Source organism: Solanum dulcamara, chromosome 2 (assembly GCF_947179165.1).
Source record: "Solanum dulcamara chromosome 2, daSolDulc1.2, whole genome shotgun sequence".
In the NCBI taxonomy this organism is placed as follows: domain Eukaryota; kingdom Viridiplantae; phylum Streptophyta; class Magnoliopsida; order Solanales; family Solanaceae; genus Solanum; species Solanum dulcamara.
The window spans coordinates 7,556,033-7,583,051 of record NC_077238.1 but is presented as its reverse complement, the minus strand read 5'-3'; the positions used below and the strand labels follow the sequence as shown (position 1 = coordinate 7,583,051).

At 35.9% G+C, this 27,019-nt stretch overlaps 2 pseudogenes; both read left to right on the top strand.

The window, feature by feature from the left end:
- The window catches only part of LOC129880185 (probable RNA-dependent RNA polymerase 1), a 37,942-nt pseudogene continuing 10,923 nt past the window's right edge, over positions 1-27,019 (top strand).
- On the top strand, positions 11,303-18,009 carry LOC129880188 (F-box/kelch-repeat protein At3g23880-like; annotated as a pseudogene).

The following is a 27,019-nucleotide window of genomic DNA, read 5'->3' as shown; positions in this document are numbered from 1 at the left end:
CTGTGTGTGTGTGAATAAATGCTTCAGTTTCTGGCAATACTGGGTTGTATAATTTTTGAATAGTAAGTCTCTTCTTCAAAGACCCATGTGAAATTTTGCTTTGATTCAGTTTATTTTGTGTTGTTTATGTCTTTGAGGATGTTGGGTGACTGTTTCTTGGTTTATTTTTTGGTTTTAGTTGTTTAAAGTTTGAATCTTTTTAACGGTTTTGTGAGTCTGACTGAATCTATATGATCATGGGTGGTGAAATTTCTGTAAAATGTCTGATGGAAAGATTGTTTTAACTAATGTTTCTAGTATGCTATTTGTTGATCATTGGCTAAGAAGAAGCAAAAGTTATCTTTAAAAAAGAAAAAAAACAGGCTTTGTCATCTGTGCAAAGAGCTGTATAAGAGAGTGTAAAACCACTACATATGGCTAGAGGTAGTAGTAATTTGCTAGACTGGAGAAAGTCAAGAAAACCCATTTAGCTAGATGATTGACTTAAACTGGGGTTGAATTAGGTTCAGTTGTCGTATCTTTATATGGTATCAGAGTTAGGTCCATACTGTTTGGCTCCTGGTACACGCTCTAGTTGGCCTGGATCTGAAAGGGGTGTTAGAGTGGGTCCCAACCGATGTGGGAATGGATTGTGGTCATATCTTACACGATATCTTAACTGGTATCAGAGTTAAGTTCATTCTGTTTGGCCTCTTGGTGCATGCTCTAGTTGGGGTTGGGCGTGAAGGGGTGTTAGAGTTGGTCCCACTTCAGTTGGGGAATGGATTGGCAGTCATATCTTGCATGATATTAGAGTTAGGTCCATCGTGTTTGGGCTCCCGGTGCACGCTCTATTTGGGCTTGGGTGTGAAAGGGTGCTAGAGTGGGTCCCACATCGGTTGGGGAATGGATTGATTGTTGGTTTATATGGACTTGGACAATCTTCCCCTTGTGAATTAAGCTTCTGGGGTTGAGTTAAGCATGGGTACCATATCTTTATAGGCCAAAAAACCCTTTTTTCTCTTTTGTGTTGTCATCTGTTCTTCTATTTGCGAGTCTGTGACCTATTTGGTTAGACTACAAATCAACAAGCATAGTAAATGTAGTGGCTCGTTCGCTAAACACTTCACAACTACATTAACATCCTTCTGCCTTTAGTAGTGCAATAAATCCTACGTTTTCATGTCGCACTAGTCTGGAAAATGCAAATTGAGCCTCACTAAGTCAAATAGGTGTCAATTGCGGTTGATAGTGACTGATTGATCACATAACAGGCAGTTTTGACTGCTTCTGCCCAGAATGGTTTTTCCAATCCTACAGTTGCCAATATAGCTCTTGTCCGTTCCAACAAGTTTTGTTCATTCGCGTTGCTACTCTATTTTGTTGTGGAGTATATGCCACTGTGAACTGCCTTTTAATACTTTTTTGTTTACAGAAGTTATCAAATTCATCACCAGTGTATTCTCCTCCATTATCTATCCTCAAAAACTTGATCTTTTTCTCAGATTCAAGTTCCACCCACGCTTTGAACTCTTTGAAAATAAAAAAAACATCTGTCTTTCTCTTGATTGGATACACCCAACTTCTCTTGGAGTAATTGTTGATAAATGACACAAAATATTTCGCTCCTCCTAGGGACTCCATCGATGCTTGTTAGATATTAGAGTGAACCAGATCTAATATTTCTTTGTTTTTAGTAGAGGAACTCCTAAACTTCAGTCTATGTTGCTTACTGGTAACATAATGCTCATAAAAGGGTAGTAAAACCTTTTTGAGCCTTGGAAGAAACTTTTGCTCAACAAGAATCTTCAAACCTCATTTCGATATATAGCCAAGTTTACGATGCCACATCATCGGTTATTCTTCAAATGAACTTGCTAACGCGGTTGATGTTTCTCCTTCTTGGTGTGTTTCACCTTTAAGCACATATCGATTTGCAGCAAGTTTTTCTGCTTTCATCACTACAAACGATCCTTTTGATATTTTCATGACTCCACCATGAGTCTTATGTGAACATTGTGACACCCCAGAATTTTTTTCGCTAAGATTCGAAAATTTCTTCACGTGAGTGTAGACTCGGATCGGAGGACTCAAAATTTTACACGTGAGTTAGGATTAATTCCTAAGTATTTGAAGTGTGTTAGATGTGTTTAGGGGTCATAAGAGATCTCTAACACCAAGTCGAGTCCAAAGAACTCCAATCGATTAAGTTTTCGGACGAGTTAGTATAAGGGTCAACTTCAAACTACCATATCTCCTAGGATATAAAGAACTGGGTGGACCACGACCTACTAAATTAAAGGTCGTCAAGTCTTCTTTCCAACGCTACCAAAAATGTAAATTTTGGAGTTCGGGGTCGAAAGATATAGCGATCCTAAGATGAACGAGCACAACAGAGATTTTCAGGCCTGGAGTTCAACTATTGGAAATCTGGGCTTGGCGCTGCAAGGGCGCTACAGCCACTATCGCGCCAGGAACATGCCTCAGTAGTTTGGCCCCTGGCGAGACGCGCCGCTAAAAGTTGTGCAGGGTTTTTCAAGCCAATTTCCAGAACCCAGAAAATATTGGCCTTGGCGCTGTAAGGGCGCGATGCGCCACTATCGCGCTAAGAATGTGCCTCAGTAGTTTGGTCCCTAGCGCGACGCGCCACTATGAGGTGTGCAGGTTTTAGGCGTAATCAGTCTGGCGCTACAAGGGCGCGATGCGCCACTATCGCGTCAGGTGCATTTTTAGCCTATTTTTAGAACTTTTGAGGAGGGGTAATTTGGGAACTTACCCAAATTATATATGTATCAGCCCTAACACATTTTGAGATCATTTTCAATCCCTCACTATCTCTCTAAAAGCCCTAGGGGCTTCTCTCTCTCCCTCTTCTTCTTCTTCTCCATTTCCAACAAGAAGGGTCCAAGAGCTTCAAGGTTTGAGTCCTCCATTGAAGACCCAACCACAAGGTTTCCTTCAAAGTCTTCAAACAAGGTATGTAAGGCTAACCTAAAATATGGATTGAGTTCTTCCATATGCCCCTAGATGTGTTGGTTAGGAGTTGTGAAAGAGTTGCACCTTTTAGAAAGGTTTTCTTGAAAGTGTTTCTTAAACTATGGAATGTTTTTAGATATAAATGGTTGATTGATGATTTTAATGACTTGAGTTACTAAATACTTATCTTTCATATTTTTTACTACAAATGTATCTTTGTATATAGATTTATAGATATTGACGATATTCTTGAGTTGAGTTTTGTTGAGAGTATGGATTCATGTTTCATTCACATGAACCCAAGATGAGATTTATTTGGTCATAATTTGTCTTGAGTTGAGGTGGATGGTTTTGTGTATATATGTATTGATTGGAATGAAAAAGGATGAATTGGATAGTTAAGAATGTCCCTTTGTTTCTATAATTTGAACATAGATGAAGATTTGCGGAGTAGATGTTTGATAATGATGTGATGATAATAGTTGACAATGATGTGATGATAATATTTGATGGTGACGTGAATGATGATGTTTTGATGATGGTGTGAGTGATGATGTGAATAGTGATTATTTAATATGTGTGGAATGATTGATGAAGAGGTATGTTGATGAGGATGTTGTGTGATGAAGTGGATTGGAGTCTAATGTGATTTTGTGGTACATGATGTGCAAAATTTGAGTTGATTGGAGTCTTAGGAATATTTTGATAATAAATAATCTTTTGAGGAGGAGCTTTAAATAAATTATTTGTGAACCTTTTGCATAAACTATTTATACACTATTTTAAGTCTAAAGAATTATTAGTTTCATCTTTGATTTAGAAAGGAGTTTAAGTATGAGTTGAGTATGAGGAGCCTTTAAATGAGTTGAGTATTTTTACATTAAAGTATCTATTTTGAGTTTGAGTTGAGGAGTTGAAATTATATTTTAATGTACATAATATTTTCTGCATTCATTGAGTTGAGATTGTATAAATTTTTAAAGAGAAGAGTTTGATGATTTGAGATGAGTCGATTTGAAAGAAGGTCCAATGAGACTTTTCATTATGAGTTAATTAAGTTGAAATGAGAACAGAGTTGATGAGGTGCAATGTTCCACATGAAACTAGCCGTGAGGGCTTGTTTGAGATGATTAGAAGAGTTTTATGAGCATGGAGTCATGGGAGGAGTATCGAGCACCGAAGCGGGTGAGAGTACAGTCCATACTCGAACCCCAGAAAACTACGCCGCCAACGTAGGTAGGGATGGAACCGTTAAAGTCGGATGCTTCCCGTGGGATCGAACCTTTAAAGTCGGATGTTTCCCATTTTTATTGTCCTAAAATGATAGGACTTGACTAATCGATGGTATCCATGATTAGGGAGACGTTCATGCCCTGGCAAGGTATGGACGGTCGTGGCAACAACGTCTGATTGTTGTACTATCACTGGCTCATAAGTGATGGTTGTCGGATAAGAAAAACTCCCATTTAGGTCTTAATAGTGCTCCGAGTCAGTTGAGTTGAGTGGGTTATGAGTTGGTCCTGTCTAAACTATTTCTTGTTAGACTTAAGACACTTGAGTGAGTTGTTACATATTTATTGAGTTGAGTCCTTTGAGTTGAATTGTAAAACGTTGCATAATTTAATTTGCATATTTACTGAGTTGAGTTCTTGGAGCTGATTGTTGAGTTGAATGTTGAGTAGATTGTATATGGTCGGATTAGAATAGATGAATTGTGATTGGATTGAATAGAATGGTATGTGACTAGATTGAATTTGATTATTGATTTGATTGTTGAGTTGAGTGTATATAATCGGATCGTACATGATTGAAAGGGATCGAATTGTAAATGATTTGGTTGAACTGTATTATACATAATTAGATTGGATTGTATGGTATATGATTGGTCTCTGTCTAAACTATATCCTTACTTTAGATTTACGACGCTTTATTTGAGTCCCTCTTATCTTCCTGAGTTGAGATATTTGAACCAGCGTTACTCTTCCTTGAGGTATGTTTCATTCTTCTATTTTACATACCAGTACATTCCACGTACTGACGCCATTTGGCCTGCATCGTTTCATGATGCAGAGACAGGTTTAGGAGATCGTCAATATGAGCATCATTGGGGATCTATTTACACTCAGTGTATTGGTGAGTCCTCCCCTACATTCGGAGGATACCATTTGTGTATTCTTGCATCGAGTTAGCCCTTTTTATTTTATTTGAGGTAGCCATGAACATGTCATTGGCACCAATTAGATAGTAGTGATAGAGGCTTTATAGACTAGATAGTGATGCGTCGATTGAGTATTTCTTTCTTTAAATTATTCTTGTCAAACTATTTATAATGACAAATATTAGAGTTGATTTGTTGGCCCATGGCCTTTATTCTTTGAGTTAGACTTATGTTTGAGTTGCCCACCGACTATTCTCTTTATTCTTTTGTCTTTCGCTGATCGAATGAATGAACGGATGTGTGATCAGACTATGTGGTTCGCTTGGAAACCAGAAATGGTTTCTGAGTGCCGGTTACGTCTAGGGTACCCTCCCGGAGCGTGACAAACATCCATTATCATCTAATTATCCTAAAGACAATAGATTATTCCTCAAGTCTTTTACATGTCGTACCTCCTGAATGGTGCATACCGTGCTATCATACATCTTTATTTGATGGACCCAATACCAATAACATTTAAAGCATGATTGTCTCCCATGAACACAGACCCTCCTGAGATAGGATTATATTGATGGAACCATTCTCTCTGGGAAGTCATATGTCATGTTGCTCATGTGTCCATGATTCAGACATCAGTGAAATATTTTCTACCTTCATTATTTGATACTGCTTCACTACATAAAATATCTCCATCATCCGAGGTACTTGCAACATTCCCTTGTACATTTGATGACTCAGGGTGTTCACCCTTCTTCTTGAATCGATAATCTTTTTTGAAGTGCCTTTTTTTGCCACTATTGTAACACTTGATATTCTTCTTACTTTTTAATTGAGATCTACCATTATTGTGAATCCCACTGGGGCCACGTTCTGTTGGTCTTCCTCTCACCATCATCAAAGTTTCAGCTTGCTGCGAACTTACTTGTCTGTCTTTCTTATTTTTGCATCAATTTTCTTCTTCTAAGACAATGGCTGATATTTCATCGAAAACTAGACTATCCGTATTGTTTGTTAGGTTGATAATAAGTTGATCATACGAGTCAAACAAACTTTGAAGTAAAAGATTCGCACGGTCAGTCCCCTCTATTTTGCAACTCATTATTGTAATTTGCGAAAATAGAATATTCAAAGTATTGATATGTTCAGTAACCGACATGGACTCTGCCATTTGAAGAGTATACAATCTTCTTTTTAAAAAGAATTTATTATGCAAAGACTTGTCCTCATACAATCCCGTAAGAGTATCTCATATTTCCTTCGCCTTCCATTTTTCAGCCACATTAGACAACACTTAATCAGCTAGTGCCAAGTATAGATTAGCAACTGTGTTGCTATCTATGTCATTCCACTTGCTGTCATCAGTAAAGTCTGTGGGTCTGCCTTCAATTGCAGCTAAGCAATTGTCTTTTCTCAATATCGCTCTTATTTTCATTTTTCACAATAAGAAATTAGTCTCATTGAATTTCTCAACGTCAAACTTTGTTGTACTCGACATTGTTATTTTTTTCACACCCTTCTAGATTGTTTCTGAATATTTTTGCGAATAATTTTGACAAACTGTATCGTTATTGAAATTTACTATTCATGTGAATAGTACTTTTCACCAAATTTTATTATTCACAAAAAATTACTATTCATAGATAGTACCTTCACATAAACAGATAGAATAACTGAGAGCTCTGATATCGCTATTGAAGGAAGAAAGCACTACAACTAAAGTTTGATATGATAATAAATAATGAAAATAAATTGTACACAAGAATTTTACGTGGAAATTCCTCAAACAGATAAAGGGGAAAACCACGGGGTAGAAGGATCATACTATGATAATGTGAGATTACACTACTCTCAAATATAAGGAGAAAACAACAATTAACATGTAACACCCCCAAAGATTTTCACTAAGATTCGGACCTTTCTTATATACGTGTAGGATCGAACTCGACTATTGTGAAGTGTATGCATGAGTTAGGATGAGTTACTAAGTAATTGAAGAGTGTTAAAGGTGATGTGGGGTCACAAAGGACCCCTAGAATCAAGCTAAGTCCAAAGAATTCATCGTGGCTAAGTTTTAGAATGAGTTCATATAAGGGGTCGACTTCTAACGACCATATCTTCTGAAATACGATGATCTGGGTGGCCCATAACCTATTAAATTAAAGGGTTTTGAGTCTTCTTTCCAACGCCACCAAGATTGTAATTTTTGGAGTTTGGAGTCAAAAGTTATGACTATCCTAAGATGAGCTAGCACTGCAGGAATTTCAGGCCTGGGTGGTAACTGCAAGAAGACTAGGCTTGGCGCCGCAGTGGGGCGATGCACCACTATCGCGCTAGGAACAAGCCTCAGTAGTTTGGTCCCTAGCGTGGTGCGCCACTATGAGATGTGCAGGGTTTTTAGGCCTATTTTCAAGAACCCAGAAAACTTGGGCTTGGCGTTGTAAGGGCGCGACGCGCCACTATCACGCCATAAAACAACCTCAATAGTTTGGTCCTTGGCGTGACGCGCCACTAGCAGATGTGCAGGTTTTAAGCCTATTTGACTTGGCGACGCGCCACTATCAAGCCAGGAGCGTATTAGCCTATTTTCCAGATTTTTGGAGAAAGGGCAATTTGGGTATTTCTCCAAATTATATATACACTATCCTTGGACATTTTTGGGACCATTTTTCAGTTCCATCTCTCTCTCTAAAAGCCCTAGAAATTTCCCTCTCTTCTTTTTCTTCTCCATTGCCAATAAGGATTGCTTCAAAAACTTCAAGAATTCAAGCCTTCCATTCAAGACCTAACATCAAGGTTTCTTCAAAGTCTTCACAAGGTATGTAAGGCTATTCAAAGCATGGGTTGAGTCCACCCATATGCCCTATACTTTCTTTGAGGTTAAATGTTCATAAGAATGGAGTTCTTGATAGGCTTATGTCCAAATGAGTCTTGTCATCTATTAATTTGATTCTTGTTTATGTTAATGTTGTTGAGTCAAGAAATTTCTAAAATCTTCATATTAGTATGAGTCGATGGAGATGAGTTGTTAAACATACATTATTGATTTTCTTAATCATGTTGATTATGTTAAATGTTAATTTTCCTAAATATGTTGTTCATCTTGAATTGTTGATTTAAGACCTTGGAGTTGTGATGAGTCCCAAAGGATCTATTAAATGAATAGAGGGATGATTGGATATGTTTGTATGTTGTTATAAATGTATATTTAAGTTACTCTTGAAAGATATGATTGGGATTGATCGGATAGTATGATTGGGAGAGGTTTTATTGTGATAAAGTTGATGAGTTGGCAAGGTTCTAAATGAGACTTGCCGATATGATTTGATTGAGTTGATTGGATGGAGTTTTATGAGCATTGAGTCTTGGGAGGAGTATCGAGCACCGAATTGGGTAAGAGTAAGTAATAACTCAAATCCAATAACTACGTCGCCAAATGTAGGAGGGGATTGAACCGTTAAAGTTGGATGTTTCCCCAAGATTGTTTTCCTGACATTATAGGACTTGGTTGGATTGGATCCATGATTGGTTGATTCGTTTATACTCTGGCAAAGTATGAACGGACGCGGCAACAACATCGGTTTGTTGTACTGTCACTGGCTCATAAGTAATGGTTGTCGGATAAAAGAAACTCCCATAGAGGTCTTGATAGTACTCTGAGTCGGATTGGGTTGAATTGTATGTGATTTGGTCTCGTCTAAACCATATTCTTGTTTAGACTTAAGACGCTTAATTGAGTTGTTCTTCTTTCTGAGTTGAGATTTCCGAGTTGATGTGATCCTTTCTGGTGTTGTTTCATTCGTCCATTTTACATACTTGTACATTCCATGTACTGACGCCATTTGGACTGCATCATTTCATGATGTAGAGACAGATCATCAACTGGTGCACCATTGAAGATCTACTCACTCCCAGCCAGTTAGTGAGTCCTCCTAGTTTCCGGAGGATACCGAGACTTTCCTTATAGCTTTGTTTTGTTTTCTTTATTTTGGTTGTTGGTAGCTATGGGCTTGTCATTGGCACCTCCCAGATTGTTGATAGAGGCTTCATAGACCAGAGTGTGAAAATGTTGATCTGTTCGTTTTGACTAGTTCTATTTTAGTTGTTTGTTGATTTGATAGTTGTTTGGCCTTTGGCCCTAGATTATGGATAGTAGTCCTATAATAGAGTCTTCCGCCGATGGAATATGATTGAATGAAAGTGTGATTGGACCAGGTGGTTCGCTTGAAGGCCAGAAATGGCTTTCGAGTGCCGGTCATGCCTAGGGTACCCTTCCGGGGCGTGATATAACACTTCTCTCTTGTAAAAGGAACAACTCACTAAAGAGGACACTCAAGACTACAATATTTATCTTAGTGTATAACTCTCTTTGTGTTCTTACTCTTTTGGATTGTATTTTGTGGAATAATCTAAACGAGGCAAGAGACCCTCTCTTAATAGAAAACTAGAAATGCGTAAAATTCGCGTATTGCACCTCCCTTTTTGACTACGCATTCAAAACGCGTTTTATTTTCATTTTGACTACGCGTTCAAAACGTGTTTTGTTCCCTTTTTGACTACGCGTTTTGTAGTATTTGACTATCTTGCAGTTTCTACAATGAGACTTGTGAAATTGAGAATTTGAGGATAATAATGTCAAATTACTTAATTGTACATGTGATGCAACGATGCACACAAGAAACAAAAAGAGAGTTTGTTTGGATGGATTATATATCTTTCAGAGAATTAGTTTGATTTTTTTTACCCCTCCCTTGGAGCTCTCACCTTTTTAGCTCCCTGCGATTCGAACTCACAACCTTAGAATTGGAAGTGAGGGGTGCTTACCATCCGAGCAACTCTCTCTTGTCCATTAGTTTACTGAAAGAATGCATTTGGGATACATTTTTAGAAAGGATAAAGTGAGAGTCATATTCTAACAAACTCCTTTGAGGAATTTGAGGTATGTGATTTATTGTTTGGTTCGATTATGTATAACTTTGTCTGTGGACTTTTCAAGGAAGGAGAGTAATAACATTTATTGGCATCTCCTCACATACATTGAACATGAAGCATCAGAACGAGGAATTCGAGGGTTCTTTAGTACTCCCTTCGTCTATAGATAGTTGGCCTAATTTGGTAGAGACAGTGGCTGGGCCTTAAAACCAACTATGCATACTCTTGACAACGTCTTGGTGAATTATTCATGTAATACTTGGACTTATGCCCAAAAAAACAAAAGGAACAGAACTGATGTGTATATATGGAAATTGTGGTGAGTTTGATGTCAGTTAAGGACTTTAGCTAAATGTGTCTGTTCATTTTCATTGCTAAACAGTTGATTGAAAATCCATTTACATTGAGAAATGATTCGCACGCCTTGGGTTGCAAGGGTGTTCTCTTCAAGCTTTTTTTTTTGTGGTAGTTTGGTTACAAGTAAAGAACCTATAACTGCACTCAATTCTTTTTTTTGTCATTCTTTTTAATATTTTGATACAAGACCTTATGAATCTATTTTTCTCTCCTCTCTTTTTGGTTACACAACAATTCTCTCAGAATAACAATATTTGAGAAAAGTAGAAGAAGAATTGTATGAAGTCTTTAGTAGTCAAGTATGTCTCTTCTTGTGTCTTCCTTACTCTTAAAGTAGGTTCGAGTTCTGCAAGGAAGGGAGGTGCAACCCAAGAGATTTGATCCTTGGAAAAAGGAAAGTGAATCCTCTTTCCAAGAATAAGGCAAAGTCGTTGAGGACTTTGATTGAAGAGTTTTTCCAGTGTTTTCCATTTGCATCCGTCTTTAACAGCTTTCAAATCTTCAGCGAGATTTGTAACTTGATTTGGTTTTGTACAGCTTTCAAATCTTCCGGCGTGATTTATGATTTATATGAGTCCTGCTTCTTTTTTCAGTTGATTGGCTTGATATCCTTGATAGCATCTTCCTTTCCTTCCTTGACAGTGTTTTCTTCTTTAGGATTCATATTAATTGATATCTTCCTTTTTTGGAGTCAGCTGGATTTTCCTTTTCCCTCAGGTCGCTTGATTTGTCCCTGTCTCTTTTTCTTTGACTGTTTCATCCATTGTCATGCATACATGCATATCATCAAAATTAGCACTAACACTATTGAATTTCAGGAAGTGGAAGCTAATGTTGAACACTCATCAGTACGTGTTGACTGCATGGATTGAAGCACAGAAGCCGTGATATTTCTGTTCTTGGACAACACTCCATGAATAGATTCAGGGCATCTTTCTATTAAATCTTTATGATAGATTTGTCAATGGAAAGCTTTATTGGACTTCATCTATTGGTATTAATGATTACAATGTGTGCAACATCACTTCTTTGTTGTTGAAATTACAAGATTACAATTACAATTGAAAAATAAAGTGAAGAAAATAAATTACTTCTTGGCTGAGGCGCGGATATCTCGCTCTCTTTAAGGAGATTCAAGCCCACTACAGCAAATCTTTTCACCAGTCCAACAATAGTCCTCTTGGCTTGTCCCCTCTAGGATGCAACAGCCTTATCATAAAATGTAACTCAACAAACTCTGGACAAGAGTTGAGTTTAAAGCTCCACAAATAAGAACACCTCCCTTCAACTAATAAGAACTCTCTTTTTTGACAAACTTAATGCACTCAATATTTTCTTACATTTCAAAACAAAGAAGACCTCACCATCTATAGGAGAGGAAATCATTCAAAAGATGAAAAATAATGGAATGCCATCATTATCATTTAGTTCACCACTTATTAGTGATCATTATCATCATTATGATTTAGAGCATCATTATAATTTAGTGCACCACTTATTAGTGATAATTAGGTTAAAAAATATATAATGGAAAAAATAATTTTGTAGTAACTAAAGATGATAATGAAAGATATTTTTATGCACTAAAGAAAATATAATAAAGATGACATTAAATGTCATCAATGCACAATTGCTAAAATTGCAATTTAATAAAATGTTAAAATATAACACTAAGAATTTTGATTTAGCAGACGAGACATGGGGAAGCTTGGAGGTTCCTAGTTGTGGAGAAGACAATTCTAATATCAATTTGGGAGTTGTGGAACGTGAACTTTCTCTGCTTTATACTTTTCATCGAGGTGCTACTACCTCTAATTTATGGATTATGAAGCATTCTGGAGTTAATGTATCTTGGACAAAATTGTTCACTGTCGAATATCAATATAAAATTGAGATTCATAGCTGTTTTGCACCCGCTTTCACATTCTATATACATATTCACCACGGTGAATTTTTGATTGTTCTTCACTCAGCCATCATGATATATGATGGTTTATGTTATAATGTATGCTTCCACCAGAATAGTTGGGACTGGGTCCCTTATCAGAAATTAGTGCAGAAACTAAAAGAACGGAAAGATAAAATAGACACTAGATTTTTACGTGGAAACTCCATGCTCAAAAGAGAAAAATCACGATCTGTCACATTGGATTTCAGCTCAAAACATCACTAGAACAACTGAGCCAAAGATTCAGATTACAAGCTATTGTAATCTAGGAATTGTACTCACAATTCCTCTCCACTCCTTTGTAACACCCCGGATTTTTTTTTGCCAAAACTCAAGTCATTCTTCATGTGCGTGTAGGATCGAACTTGGTGACTCCTAGTTGTATATATGAGTTAGGATCAATTCCTAAGTATTTGAAGTGTATTAGATGTGATTTAGGGTCATAAGGTATTCCTAGAACAAAGCCGAGTCCAAAGAATTCGTTTCGCCTAAGTTTCCGAATGAGTTCGTATAAGGGTAAACTTCAAATGGCCATAACTCTTATAATACAATGAATTGGGTGGCCTATGATTTATCAAATTAAAGGTCTTTTAGGCTTCTTTCCAACGCCATCAAGATTGCATTTTTCTGAGTTCGGAGTCAAAAGTTATGATTGGTCGAACAAAGAGGTCCGCGACAGGTCCGCATCGCGAACCTGCAGCGAACTTTGATAATTTTTCCAGATTTCATTTTTTTGTCGACCAGAAAGGTGCGCGACACGTTAGCGTCGCGGACCTGTCGCGGACTTGTCCTGATTTCCAGATTTTGGAGGGGCATTTTGGGAAAATTACCTAATACCTATATATACAACTTGGATGTGTTTTGGATGATAATTTTCAGTCTTTTGCCTCTCCAAAGAACCCTAATTCTCATCCCCTTCTCTCTCAAATCATCTCCAACAAGATTTTCCCTCAAGATTCAAGGATTCAAGCTTTCCATTAAAGACCTAACAAGATTTCTTCAAAATCTACTCTATGGTATGTAAGGCTAACCTAAAATATGGATTGAGTTTTTCCATATGCCCCATGTATGTCACACCCCGGAAGGGTACCCTAGACGTAACCGGCACTTAGAAACCATTTCTGGCTTCCAAGCGAACCACATAGCCTGATCACACATCCGTTCATTCATTCAATCAGCGGAAGACAAAAGAATAAAGAGAATATTCGGTGGGCAACTCAACATCAGTCTATCTCAAAGAATAAAGTCCATGGGCCAACAATTCAACTAAAATATTTGTCATTTAAAAGTAGTTTGACAAGAATAACTCAAGGATAAAAATACTCAATCGACTCATCACTATCTAGTCTATGAAGCCTCTATCACTACTATCTAATTGGTGCCGATGACATGTTCATGGCTACCTCAAATAAAAATAAAAAGGGCTAACTCGATGTAAGAATACACAAACGGTGTCCTCCGAATTTAGGGGAGGACTCACCAATACGCTGAGTGCAAATAGATCCCCAATGATGCTCCTATTGACGATCTCATAAACCTGTCCCTGCATCATGAAATGATGCAGGCCAAATGGCGTCAGTACGTGGAATGTACTGGTATGTAAATGGAAGAATGAAACATACCTTAAGGAAGAGTAACGCTGGTTCAAATATCTCAACTCAAGAAGATAAGAGGGACTCAAATAAAGCGTCGTAAATCTAAAGTAAGGATACAGTTTAGACAGAGACCAATCATATACCATACAATCTAATCCAATTATGTATAATACAGTTCAATCAAATCATTTACAATTCGATCCCTTTCAATCATGTACAATCCGATTATATACACCCAACTCAATAATCAACTCAATAATCAAATCCAATCTAGTCACATACCATTCTATTCAATCCAATCACAATCCATCTACTCCAATCCGACCGTATACAATCTACTCAACATTCAACTCAACAATCAGCTCAAAGGACTCAACTCAGTAAATATGCAAATTAAATTATGCAACGTTTCACAATTCAACTCAAAGGACTCAACTCAATAAATATGTAACAACTCACTCAAGTGTCCTAAGTCTAACAAAAAAAATAATTTAGACGGGACTAAATCATAAGCATATAGTAACTCACTCAACTCAACTGACTCAGAGTACTATCAAGACCTAAATGGGAGTTTCTCTTAACCGACAACCATCACTTATGAGCCAGTGAAGGTACAACAAAATGACGTTGTTGTCGTGCCCGTTCATACCTTGCCAGGGTATGAACGAATCAAACACTCATGGATCCAATCCATCCAAGTCCTATAATGTCAGGACAAAACTCTCGGGGAAGCATCCGACTTTAACGGTTCAATCCCCCCTATGTTTGGCAACACAGGTATAAAGTTCGAGTATGGACTATACTCTTGCCCAATTCGGTGCTCGATACTCCTCCCATGACTCCATGCTCATAAAACTCCTCCAATCATCTCAAACAAGCCCTCACGGCTAGTTTCATGTGGAACATTGCCACCTCATCAACTCTGTTCTCATTTCAACTCAATTAACTCATAATGACAAGTCTCATTGGACCTTCTTTCAAATCGACTCATCTCAAATCATTAAACTCTTCTCTTTGGATGATTGATGGATGATTTCATGACTTGATTCTTAAATAGTCAACTTTTATATTATTGACTACAAATGTATCTTTGTATATAGATTTATAGGTATTGATGATATTCTTGAGTTGAGTTTTATTGAGAGTATGGATTCATGTTTCATTCATATGAATCCAAGATGAGATTTCTTTGTCATAAATGTCTTGAGGTTGAGATGGATGGTTTTGTGTATATGTGTATTGATTGGAATAAAAAGAATGAATTGGATAGTTAAGAATGTCCTTTTACTTCTATAAAATGAACATAGGACTAAAATAAGGATTTTGGAGTAGATGTTTGACGATTGATGTGATGATGATATTTGACAATGATGTGATGATAATGTTTGATGATGATGTGAATGATGATATATGATGATGATGTGATGATGATGTGATGACGATGTGAATGATGATATTTGACAATGATGTGAATGAATAAGTTATGTTGATGAGGATGTTGTGTGATGAAGTGGATTGGAGTCTAATGTGATTATGTGGTCTGTGATTTGCATAATTTGAGTTGATTGGAGTCTTATGAATATTTTGAAAATAAATGATCTTTTGAGAATGAGTTTTAAATAAATAATTTGTGAACCTTTTTGCATAAACTATTTATACACTATTTTGAGTCTAAAGAATTATTAGTTTTATCTTTGATTTAGAAAAGAGTTTAAGTATGAGTTGAGTATGAGGAGCCTCTAAATGAGTTGAGTATTTTTACATTAAAGTATCTATTTTGAGTTTGAGTTGAGGAGTTAGAATTATATTTTAAATATACCTAATATTTTCTACATCCATTGAGTTGAGATGGTATCGAATTTGAAGAGAGGAGTTTGATGATTGAGATAAGTCGATTTGAAGGAGGGTCCAATGAGACCAGACTGATTGAGTTTTGAAAAGTGTCCAATGAGACTAAATGAGTTGATTTGAAACTAAGTCCTAAGAGACTAAATGAGTATTTTGAGTATCTTACTCACTTGATAGATATGAGCATATTGAGTCTTGGGAGGAGTATCGAGCACCGAATTGGGTAAGAGTATAATCCATACCCGAACCAATAAACTACATCGCCAAACGTAGGAGGGGATTGGACCATTAAAGTCCGATACTTCCTATGGGATCGAACCGTTAAATTCGGATATTTCCCATTTTATTGTCCTGACATGATAGGACTTGGTTGGATTGGATCCATGATTGGTTGATTCGTTCATACCCTGGCAAGGTATGAACGGATGTGGCAACAACGTCGGCTTGTTGTACTATCACTCGCTCATATGGTGATAGTTGTAGGTTAGAGAAACCCCCAATTGAATGGATTGTGATTGATATGATTGGTTTGATTATGATTGTAGATGATTGAGTTGAATTGTAAAACATTGCATAATTTAATTTGCATATTTACTGAGTTGAGTCCTTTGAGTTGATTGTTGAGTTGAATGTTGAGTTGATTGTATATGATCGGATTGGATTAGGTGATATGTTGATTGGGTTGAATGGAGGGATGTATGATTGGATTGGATCGAATCGTATATGACCGGATTGAACCCATTGTATACGATTGGATTGAATGGGATGATATATGATTTGATTGAACTGTATTGTGTATGATTGGATTGGATTGCATGATGTGTGATTGGTCTTTGTCTAAAAATGTATTCTTACTTTAGACTTATGACGCCTTATTTGAGTTTCTCTTATCTTTCTGATTTGAGATATTTGGACCGATGTTATTCTTCCTTGAGGTATGTTTCATTCTGCCATATTACATACTCGTACATTCCATGTACTGACGTCCATTTGGACCTACATCATTTCATGATGCAGAGACAGGTTTAAGAGATCGTCAATAGGAGCATCATTGGGGATCTATTCACACGCAGCATATTAGGGAGTCCTCCCCTACATTCGGAGGACACCACTTATGTTATTCTTGCATCGAGTTAGCCATTTGCATTTTGAATTGAGGTAGCCATAAATATGTCATTGGCACCAATTAGATAGTAGTGATAGAGGCTTCATAGACTAGATAGTGATGGGTCGATTGAGTATTTCTTTCCTTGAATTATTCTTGTCAAACTATTTTTACATGACAAATATTGGAGTTGAATTGTTGACCCATGACCTTTATTCTTTGAGTTAGATTGATGATTTGAGTTGCGCACCGACTATTTTCCTTATTTTAAGTCTTCCGCTGATTGAATGGATGAACGGATGTCTGATCAGACTATGTGGTTCGTTTGGGAGCCACAAATGGTTTTTGAGTGCCGGTTACGTCTAGGGTACCCTCCTTGGGCGTGACATCCTTGTAACAACTTTGTTACAGATTTGAATCAATAACTCTACTGCTTCCTAAATCACTAACCTCCTAGATGATTTAGAGTTCAGGTGGTCTCCATAACTAGCTCTAATTACTTCGATAAAATGAACAAAAGAAATAGAAATAAGAACTGACCTAACTTTCTTCACATATTAGGAATAGACCTTAGAAGATTAAGAACAAGAAATTACAACTTTAAAACAAGAACACAACTCCGAAAACTCTATGAGATACTTGGTCTTCTTCCTGAGCAAATTTCAGATACTTGAGACCATGAGCTTCAATGGATATTTCCTTTTTTTGATTCCAAAAATCCAAATGAGAAATATTGTAAAGAATGTATATATCAATGATATACTATGCATTGGATGATTTGTATTGGTTAGACAACTGACCTTCTGCACAGGGACTCGGCAACGTACACACTGACCTGCAGACTTGGCAAGATCTGTTTTTTACTATTTGTGTGTTGTCGTTATCAGCAAAATGTCCTCAAAGGGACCAGGTCCTGTACCTGTTCCCTGAGTTTGTCAAATCATCAAAACCAACTACACTAAGCATTATAAGTTCAACTCGATAACTAAAGCACACTGATCATGTTAAGTGATGTCATACTGAAGAAATGTATTTGTAAAGCCTTGTTAATCCCCTAACGATATCTTACCAGGGACGTTGTAACCAGGAAACCCCACGATCATCACATAGCTGATAACTTGTAAGGGCTCTGCTTAGTTTAGCTTGGTATGCTCATTTTGCACCTTTTTTGTTGTCCAATATAGGACAGGTAGCTCTTGATTCATTTGTAACACACCTCTCACTTGTGTTCTCATCTTCTAAGGTATTTGATCTACTTTCTTTCTTGTAGTATTTCACTTGTATTCTTTTGGAGTGAGATAAATATTGGTTGGTTGTGCCCGAGGATTAAGCAAAAGAAAATAAACTTTTGCCGAACCTCATAAATTCCTAGTGTTCTTTTTGTTGTTTTCTCATTTATTATTTATTAGCTACCTTTAGATATAGCTGTTGTGATTTAATCACTCTATATATATCCGGCTTCTGCAACACTGATTGCACGGATCGAAATGATGAAGCCTTGTAATTATCTGTTTTTGATGTTTATTATGATACATTAATTACTGATGTTTCAATTGCTTGCCAAAGTTGAACAATGATCTCTTTTGATCTCTCCATAGTATATATGTTATATTTAGTGTATGACTTGTAGTTATTTCTTGTTACCAGATTTACAATCATCCATTGTAAACCCAAATCCTGATAGCAATTGTAATTAGATATTCGTATATTGTCTCTGGATTGTAAAGAGAACCTGATATTATTGAGTATCGGAATGAAACAGGTCCCAAATGAAGCAACATTGGTATCGATGATTCATATATGACATAAGTGATTCCGACTTGTACACAAAGAATTTTAGAGGAATTATTCATGGTACAAAATCCAAAAAATTTCAAAAACATCGACCTCTTCGCCATATAGCTTGGGGATCGATCTCATCCATGGATCAACATTTACCATTTGAGGAGTGATTTTTGGAGAACAATAAATTTCAGGACAACTTTATGATAAATTCTTCGAATAATTGTCAACGCAAAGCCTTTTGGGCTTTATTTGTTGATGTCGATACGTTCAATAATTTTTTTTCAAAACCTGCTCTAATAGGAATTTTTCAATTACATAGGCATCCTTTTTAATTATTTGTAATGATATCAAAGAGCATAAATGGGAGGAAGATAGGGGGAAAAGTCAGGAAAAAGAGAGGAAAAAACATAGATACCAATCATCATTTATCTCATTTTTTTAATAAAAACAAAAACTTAAAGAAGAAGAAATTAGTAGAAAACGATAACGATAGGATATTAAAACTTTAAATAGCAAAACTAGAGAAGAAAGAGATATCATGATATTGCAAGAGCAAAGTAAATAAAAGTAACAAGGCATTAAGACTTGGAGTAGTCATAATGCTACAGTAAGGCATGATATTGCGAGGCATTAAGAATAGTCAAAATGCTACAGTAACAAGGTGAAGTCATCACATCCCCAAATAATATATTTACAACAATTTTCAGTTTTTTAAAACATAATTAGTTTTTTTTAAGAATGTTTTTTTCTAGATAAACGATCAATATTTAAATAGCAGCCGAAAACTAATTATCCTCCTTTAAATGTACAAAATATAAAGGTAAATGTTTGCAAGAAATTTTCTAAGGAAAATCAACCGCAATTACGTACAAAATAAATAAATAAAAAGTGATTTTATTTATTAAAATTGTGAGTATAATTCTTTTCTCCCTGAATTTCCTTTCAACTAGAACTTATTTCTCGAACATGGGATGATTTGAACCTCTGACAATGTATTTCATTGCTAGGAACATCGGATAGCAACTTTGAGAAATACAATATTTAATACTATGATATTCAAGAGTTTATGGAATATTCGAGATCATGATCTTTTTATGAATACTCAAGAGTTTATCAGAGCATTCGAAATGACCACTATTCATCTTTGAGAAAGACATTATTTGATGTCTTGATCTCTTTGTGAACAACCAAGAGTTTATGGGATATTCAAGATGTCTATTCAAGGAAATACGTATCTCTTTATATAGGCATAAGCTAAAATTTGGGATAGAATAGCCTCCAAAAAATCTTAATAGACCTTAGAATTTAAAGATGGATTGAACTTAAAGAGTCGTATTTTAAATTTGATAAAATTTACGGAAGTAAGACTTGTCTCAAATTGTCACCTTTATCATCATCATATACTAATACTAATACTAATACTAATTTTAACTCTATTATAAGCCGGAACTTCATGTTCCTATCAATATGGGATGTGGTGCAATGGTGGATTGTTTCACCCTTAAGCAGAGGTCTCGAATTTGAGTCGTATGGAAAAAATCATATTGGGAGCTCCACCTTCAAATGGGTCTTGCAGTGCGTGATCCGAATTTAATTGGGGTCCACGGACTCTGAACATCGGATGGGAAACCAAAAACAAAGAGTATTTCATATTCCTTATTAATGGTGAAAATATAGCAATCATCTATTTTTATAACATAAATAGTAAAAGATATGGAAATTGTCATAAAAATAGGAAAAAAGATAAATAGAAATCATCTATTTAAAAATAGATTGTTATTTATCTTTTTCCCTGTTTTATGTCATTTTCCTTATCTTCTACAGTACTATGCTATTATGTGTTTGATTATTTTGAACTTTTCTTTCTAAAATCAGTATTTGAAATTCATTTACCATACATCTCCTTAATTAATGAACTAATAATTTTCTTATTCAATCATGAAATTTTCAACAAAGAAAGTAAAAAATATTAAAACTTAATTAATAGTTTAATTTATATATGATATTTTTCTCCTATCAAATATGTATTTTGATAAAAGATAATAAACAGAAACAAGAAGAATTTAAAAAGAAGCAATGAGTCCAAAGGACACATGAAAATTGTACTATTTAAAAACAAAAAGTTGTACTATTTGAAAGAAATTGAAAAATAATAGATGAGTTGTTGGAATGGTCCTTCACTTTCAATTCTAAATTCTAGTCATAAAAAGGTAAAAAGCTGAGAACTCCAATGGAAGGATTAACAAAAATGAAAAATAATATCATATTTGAAAGTAGATTATATTTATATATGTATTTTATTTGATATTAAAATTATTTTGTCGAACATAAAATTCAATAACAACAATCTACGCAATGTAATTTCACGAATTGAGTTTGAGGACGGTAGTGTGTATGCAGCTTAATTTTACATTGTGAAGATAAAAATGTTGTTTCCAATAAATTATCGACTAAAATAAAATATATATCAAAATCAATAAGAAAAAAAAATACATGAAAATCATATAAAAAATATTGTAGAAAAAACAATAGCAACCACAAATCATATTTGATAAACTAAGCAAGGAAAACAACAAATAATAATAAAATAATATAATAATAGGAGAGTTACTAATACTATACTTGTAAGCAAAACTAAAAGATGCTCAATTACAAATTAACATTCTATCCTGATCTTCGAACATAAAATTCATCTTCAAAAATATTTAATATTTTAATAATTGATTGGTTGTCTTACGTAAGTCTCAATCATCAGCAAGCATCTAAACCAATCCCAAAATTTTATCAATTGAATCATTGTACGAAAAAAGCGAAGAATTATTGGGTCTTATATTCGATTTTAACTTATGTTACAAAAACTTTGAAAGAAAAAGCAACCAGACATTGATAAAGAAAGATTCTTTACTTAGTTCACTAGGGATTGACTAATCACACCCCGTAACCCCCACCCCCCACTCTGTGTGTGTGTGAATAAATGCTTCAGTTTCTGGCACTACTGGGTTGTATAATTTTTTAATAGTAAGTCTCTTCTTCAAAGACCCATGTGAAATTTTTCTTTGATTCAGTTTATTTTGTGTTGTTTATGTCTTTGAGGATTTTGGGTGACTGTTTCTTGGTTTATTTTTTTGGTTTTAGTTGTTTAAAGTTTGAATCTTTTTAACGATTTTGTGAGTCTGACTGAATCTATATGATAATGAGTGGTGAAATTTCTGTAAAATGTCTGATGGAAAGAATGTTTTAACTAATGTTTCTAGTATGCTATTTGTTGATCATTGGCTAAGAAGAAGCAAAAGTTATCTTACATGATATCTTACCTGTTATCAGAGTTAGGTTCATCTTGTTTGGCCTTGGTGCACACTATAGTTGGGGTTGGGCGTGAAGGGGTGTTAGTGTGGGTCCCACATTAGTTGGGGAATGTATTGGTAGTCAGATTGGTGGTCATATCTATGGTATAGAGTTAGGTTCATCGTGTTTGGGCTCCCGGTGCACGCTTTATTTGGGCCTGGTGTGAAATGGTGTTAGAGTGGGTCCCACATCGATTGGGGAATGGATTGGTGCCCAGAGTTGCCACTAAAAGATTTTTTAGCGGCGACTAATAAGAGCTTTAGCGGCAAGAACAGTGTCCACTAATTGTCGCTTTTAGTGGCAACAAATATATGATTTTGAAGCGCCTAGAGTTGTCACTAATATTTTCTTTTTGGCGGCGACTAGTGTGAGCTTTAGCGGCGATCGGTTTATATGGACTTGGACAATCTTCCCCCTATGAAGTAAGCTTCTGGGGTTGAGTTAGGAATGGGTACCATATCTTTATAGGCCAAAAAATCCTTTTTTTCTCTTTTGTGTTGTCATCTGTTCTTCTATTTGCGAGTCTGTGACCTATTTGGTTAGACTACAGATCAACAAGCATAGTAAATGTAGTGGCTCGTTCTCTAAACACTTCACAACTACATTAACATCCTTCTGCCTTTAGTAGTGCAATAAATCCTACATTTAACATCCTTCTGCCTTTAGTAGTGCAATAAATCCTACATTTTCATGTCTCACTAGTCCGGAAAATGTAAATTGAGCTTCACTAAGTCAAATAGGTGTCTAGTAGTTTGCTGTATTCCTATAGTTAGTCATAGTTTTGCATAGCTTTATGGATTCTAGTTTTCAGCACATTAGGCTGAGCATACTTTAAGATATCCTGCTTATGCAGCTGTTTAGTTGCTTACATGTTCGGCGGATATGAAGCTCTGGTTTGTCCTCTAGTGAAGGTATGGGAAAAACACAAAAGATCAATAGTTCAAGGATCTTTCTTTTGGACACACTATGTCTGTGTGAAACAGGAGGATGCAGCTAAATTTGAAATGCATAACATTTAGGATTCTCTTTTACCTAGTAACTTTTGGCTCTTCTTTTACCTAGTATAGTAACATTTTTACATTAATCTTGTTATTTTATTCTTGTTATCTTCATTCTTTACAAGTATTCTTACTTGTGTTACACATGTATGTAGACTTCAGGGGGTATTCCAGTTGGTGATTAGTATTTGAAAGTCGAACTGCACTTGGAATTTGGCTATATGGGAAAGACTATTCAGGTTTACGGATTCCCTCGTCTTCTGTCTGCAGAAGTGATCAAGTCATTCTTAGAGAAACATACAGGATATGGAACTGTATGTGCATTGGAGGTTAAACCGTCCAAAGGAGGACCTAGAGCATTTGCCAAAGTTCAATTTGTCGACAACATAAGTGCGGACAGAATCATCTCTTTGGCTAGTAAGAGGCTATATTTTGGCTCTTCTTATTTGAAGGCTTCGGATATGAAAACTGATATTGTCCAACTGCGGACGGATGTGGATCACATGGATGGCATAACTTTGAATTTTGGATGTCAGATATCAGATGAGAAGTTTGCAGTGTTGGGAAGTACAGAAGTTTCAATTCAATTTGGCATTGGATTAAAGAAAATTTACTTCCTTTTATCTTGTGGTTCAGCTGATTATAAACTTCAGCTTTCATATGAAAATATATGGCAGGTTGTGCTTCATCGTCCATATGGTCAAAATGCTCAGTTTCTCCTCATACAGGTTTTTCAATTATCCAAACCTTTAGCTATTATTTTCATCCTTTTCCCTGTGCTGGTCTTTGTGAATATTATGACTATTTGATTGTTGGTTGAATGGTACACAATTCTCATGTATTGGGTCTCTTATTGTTTTTTGATCCACTTCTTTTAAGGTAAAATCATTTCTGCTAACATTTATTTATTTGTTGAGTTATGAACCATATGGAAGGGGTTGAAATCCTATTAATGAGAATTTTGACAATCAATTCCATTTCTAGAAACTGAACATGCATGAAGGCTTGAACTATTTAAGTAGAAACTTATTAGCTACTGATCATGACGTATAGAAGCTTTATAAAATACAAAGTACAAGTTCATTAGCATCAATAGTGGTTAGGCGCTCCCCAATATCATTCTGCTTGAAGTCAAGGTTGAATGCTTGTGCGTTTATAAGCATTGCTACGTGGATAACCTAGCATCCTGTCCAAAACCCTAATTAACATGCCAGAGTGACATATTCTCAGCCTATCTTTTGATCGGTCGACGTCCTTTTCTTTTTTACAAAAATATCTGTCGACATCTTTAAAAATAAGTGTTTGAAATTCTTAACCTCTTTCATGAATATTTGCATTAGAACTTTTTATCTAGTAGAATCACCATGATATGGCACTGTCAACATTCAGAATTCTTGAAGAAAATGTCTTTCCTTTTTTGTGCACATGTTTCACCAAAGATAAAAAATGTTGATTTTCTGTTATTATGCCCTCTTATTTCAAATTTAGAAATTACTATTACTATTACTACTATTAATAAAGGGAGAGTCAGAGGAGCTTCTTGTCGTCCTGTCTACCGACCAATTGTGTAATTTTGGAATTTTCCCTTTGAGTTTGCTATTTTTGTATTGCACTTCACACAGCAGCGATAGGATATCAGACGGATCATAATGGGCTGTGCATTTAGACAAAATCATGCGCTTTTATCTCTGTTTAGCTTAGGAGGGTGTTTTCTGTACTTCTATATTCGTTGTCCTTTCTCATTGGTGGATACAGATGGGTTACTGCACTTCTATATTCGTTGTCCTCTTTAGTTTGCAGTACTTGTAACTTAGTTGCACTGAGGAATTGCCTCATAGCATTTGCTGCATCACGACACAGAATGCTGTAACCTTATATCGATTGATGAATCATAAATGAAAGCAGTCACTGCTCATAACCGTATAAAATGCAACTAAAACTCTGTTAATTTTGTTGTCACGCCCCGGGAGGGTACCCTAGACGTGACCGGTACTCAAAAACCATTGCTGGCCTTCAAGCGAACCACTTGGTCCAATCACACTTCCATTCAGTCACATTCTATCATAGGGAGACTCAACTCATAAAAATACTACTCATAAATAAGGCCAAAGGCTAACCACATCTCCAATCAACAACTAGTAAAAATGAAACTAGTCACAACGAAACAAATCAACATCATCCACACTCTAGTTTATGAAACCTCTATCAACAATCTAAGAGGTGTCAATGACAAGTTCATGGCTACCACAAATCAAATAAAAGAAGAACTAACTCAAAGCTGAAAAGGTAACTGCGGTATCCTCCGAAAACAGGGAGGACTCACCAACTAGCTGGAAGCGAGTGGATCTTCAACGGTGCGTCTGTTGATGACCTCTAGTACCTGTCTCTGCATCACCAACTAGCTGGAATGTCCGAGTATGTAAAATGGCCGAATGAAACATGCATCAAGGTAGGATCAAATCAACTCAGAATCTCAACTCAGAAGAAGGAACAACTCAATCAAGATGTCCTGAGTCTAAACAAAATATGATTTAGACAAGACCCATCACATACAATCTAACCCAATCCATCCCAATCCGACTCAGAGTACTATTAAGACCTATATGGGAGTTTCTCTTATTCGACAACTATCACTTATGAGCCAGTGATAGTACAACAAGCCGACGTTGTTTCCACGTCCATTCATACCTTGCTAGGGTAAGAACGAATCAACAAATCAGGGATCCATAACCAATCAAGTCCTATCATATCAGGACAGTAACTTGGGAAACATCTGACTTTAACGGTCCAATCTCATCCTACGTTTGGTGACGTAGTTATTGAATTCGAGTTATTACTTACACTTACCCAATTCGATGCTCGATACTCCTCCCAAGACTCAATGCTCATAAAACTCTATCCAATCAATTCAATCTAATCATATCGACAAGTCTCATTTGGACCCTTGTCAATTCATCAATTCTATCACAATCAACATTTCAACCAATCATACTATCCAATCAATCCCAATCACATCTTTCAAAAGTAGTTTAGATATGCATTTATGACAACATTCAATCCTATCCAATCATTTCTTCGTTCATTTCACCAATCGTTTTGGAACTCATCAAGACTCCAAGACTCTAAATCAACAATTGAAGATACTCAAAATATGTAAGTTTTTAACAAAAATATGTTTAACAACTCATATCAATCAACTCTTAGACATAACAAAATATGTATAACAACTGATATCAATCAACTCATATCAACATAAAGCATTTATCAATTTCTCAACTCATCAATATCAACATAACAAAAACCAAGTTAATAGATGTAAAAACTCATTAGGACATAAATTTGTCAAGAAACTCCATTCTTATGAACATTCAATCTCAAAGAAGATGTAGGGCACATGGGTGGATTCAACTCATGTTTTGAGTAACCTTACATACCTTAGAGTAGATTTTGAAGAAACCTTGATGTTAGTTCTTCAATGGGAAGCTTGAATCCTTGAGTTTTAGAGCAATTTTTGTTGGAGATGATTTGAGAGAGAAGAGGATGGAGTTTAGGGTTCTTTGGAGGTGAAAAATTGCAGAATTTGACCCCAAAATGTTCCAAGTTCATGTATATATATTTAGGGAAAATGACCAAGTTGCCCTTCATCAAAAAGTCTGGAAAATGGGCAAAAAATCCTGCAGGCGCTATAGTGGCGTCGGGCGCCACTGAAGGCCCAGGCCTGAAATTCCTGCAGTTATTGTGTGTCGTAAAATGGTCATAATTTTTGACTCAGAACTCCAAAAATTAAAATATTGGTGGCGTTGGAAATAAAAATCAAAAACCTTTAATTTGATAGGTCACGGAATACCCAATTCGTTATATTCGAGGAGATATGGTCATTGGAAGTTGACCCATTTACAAACTCATTCAGAAACTATCCGAGACGGATTCTTTAGACTTGGCTTGGTTTTAGGGATCCCTTATGACCCTAAATCACATCTAATTCACTTTAAATAA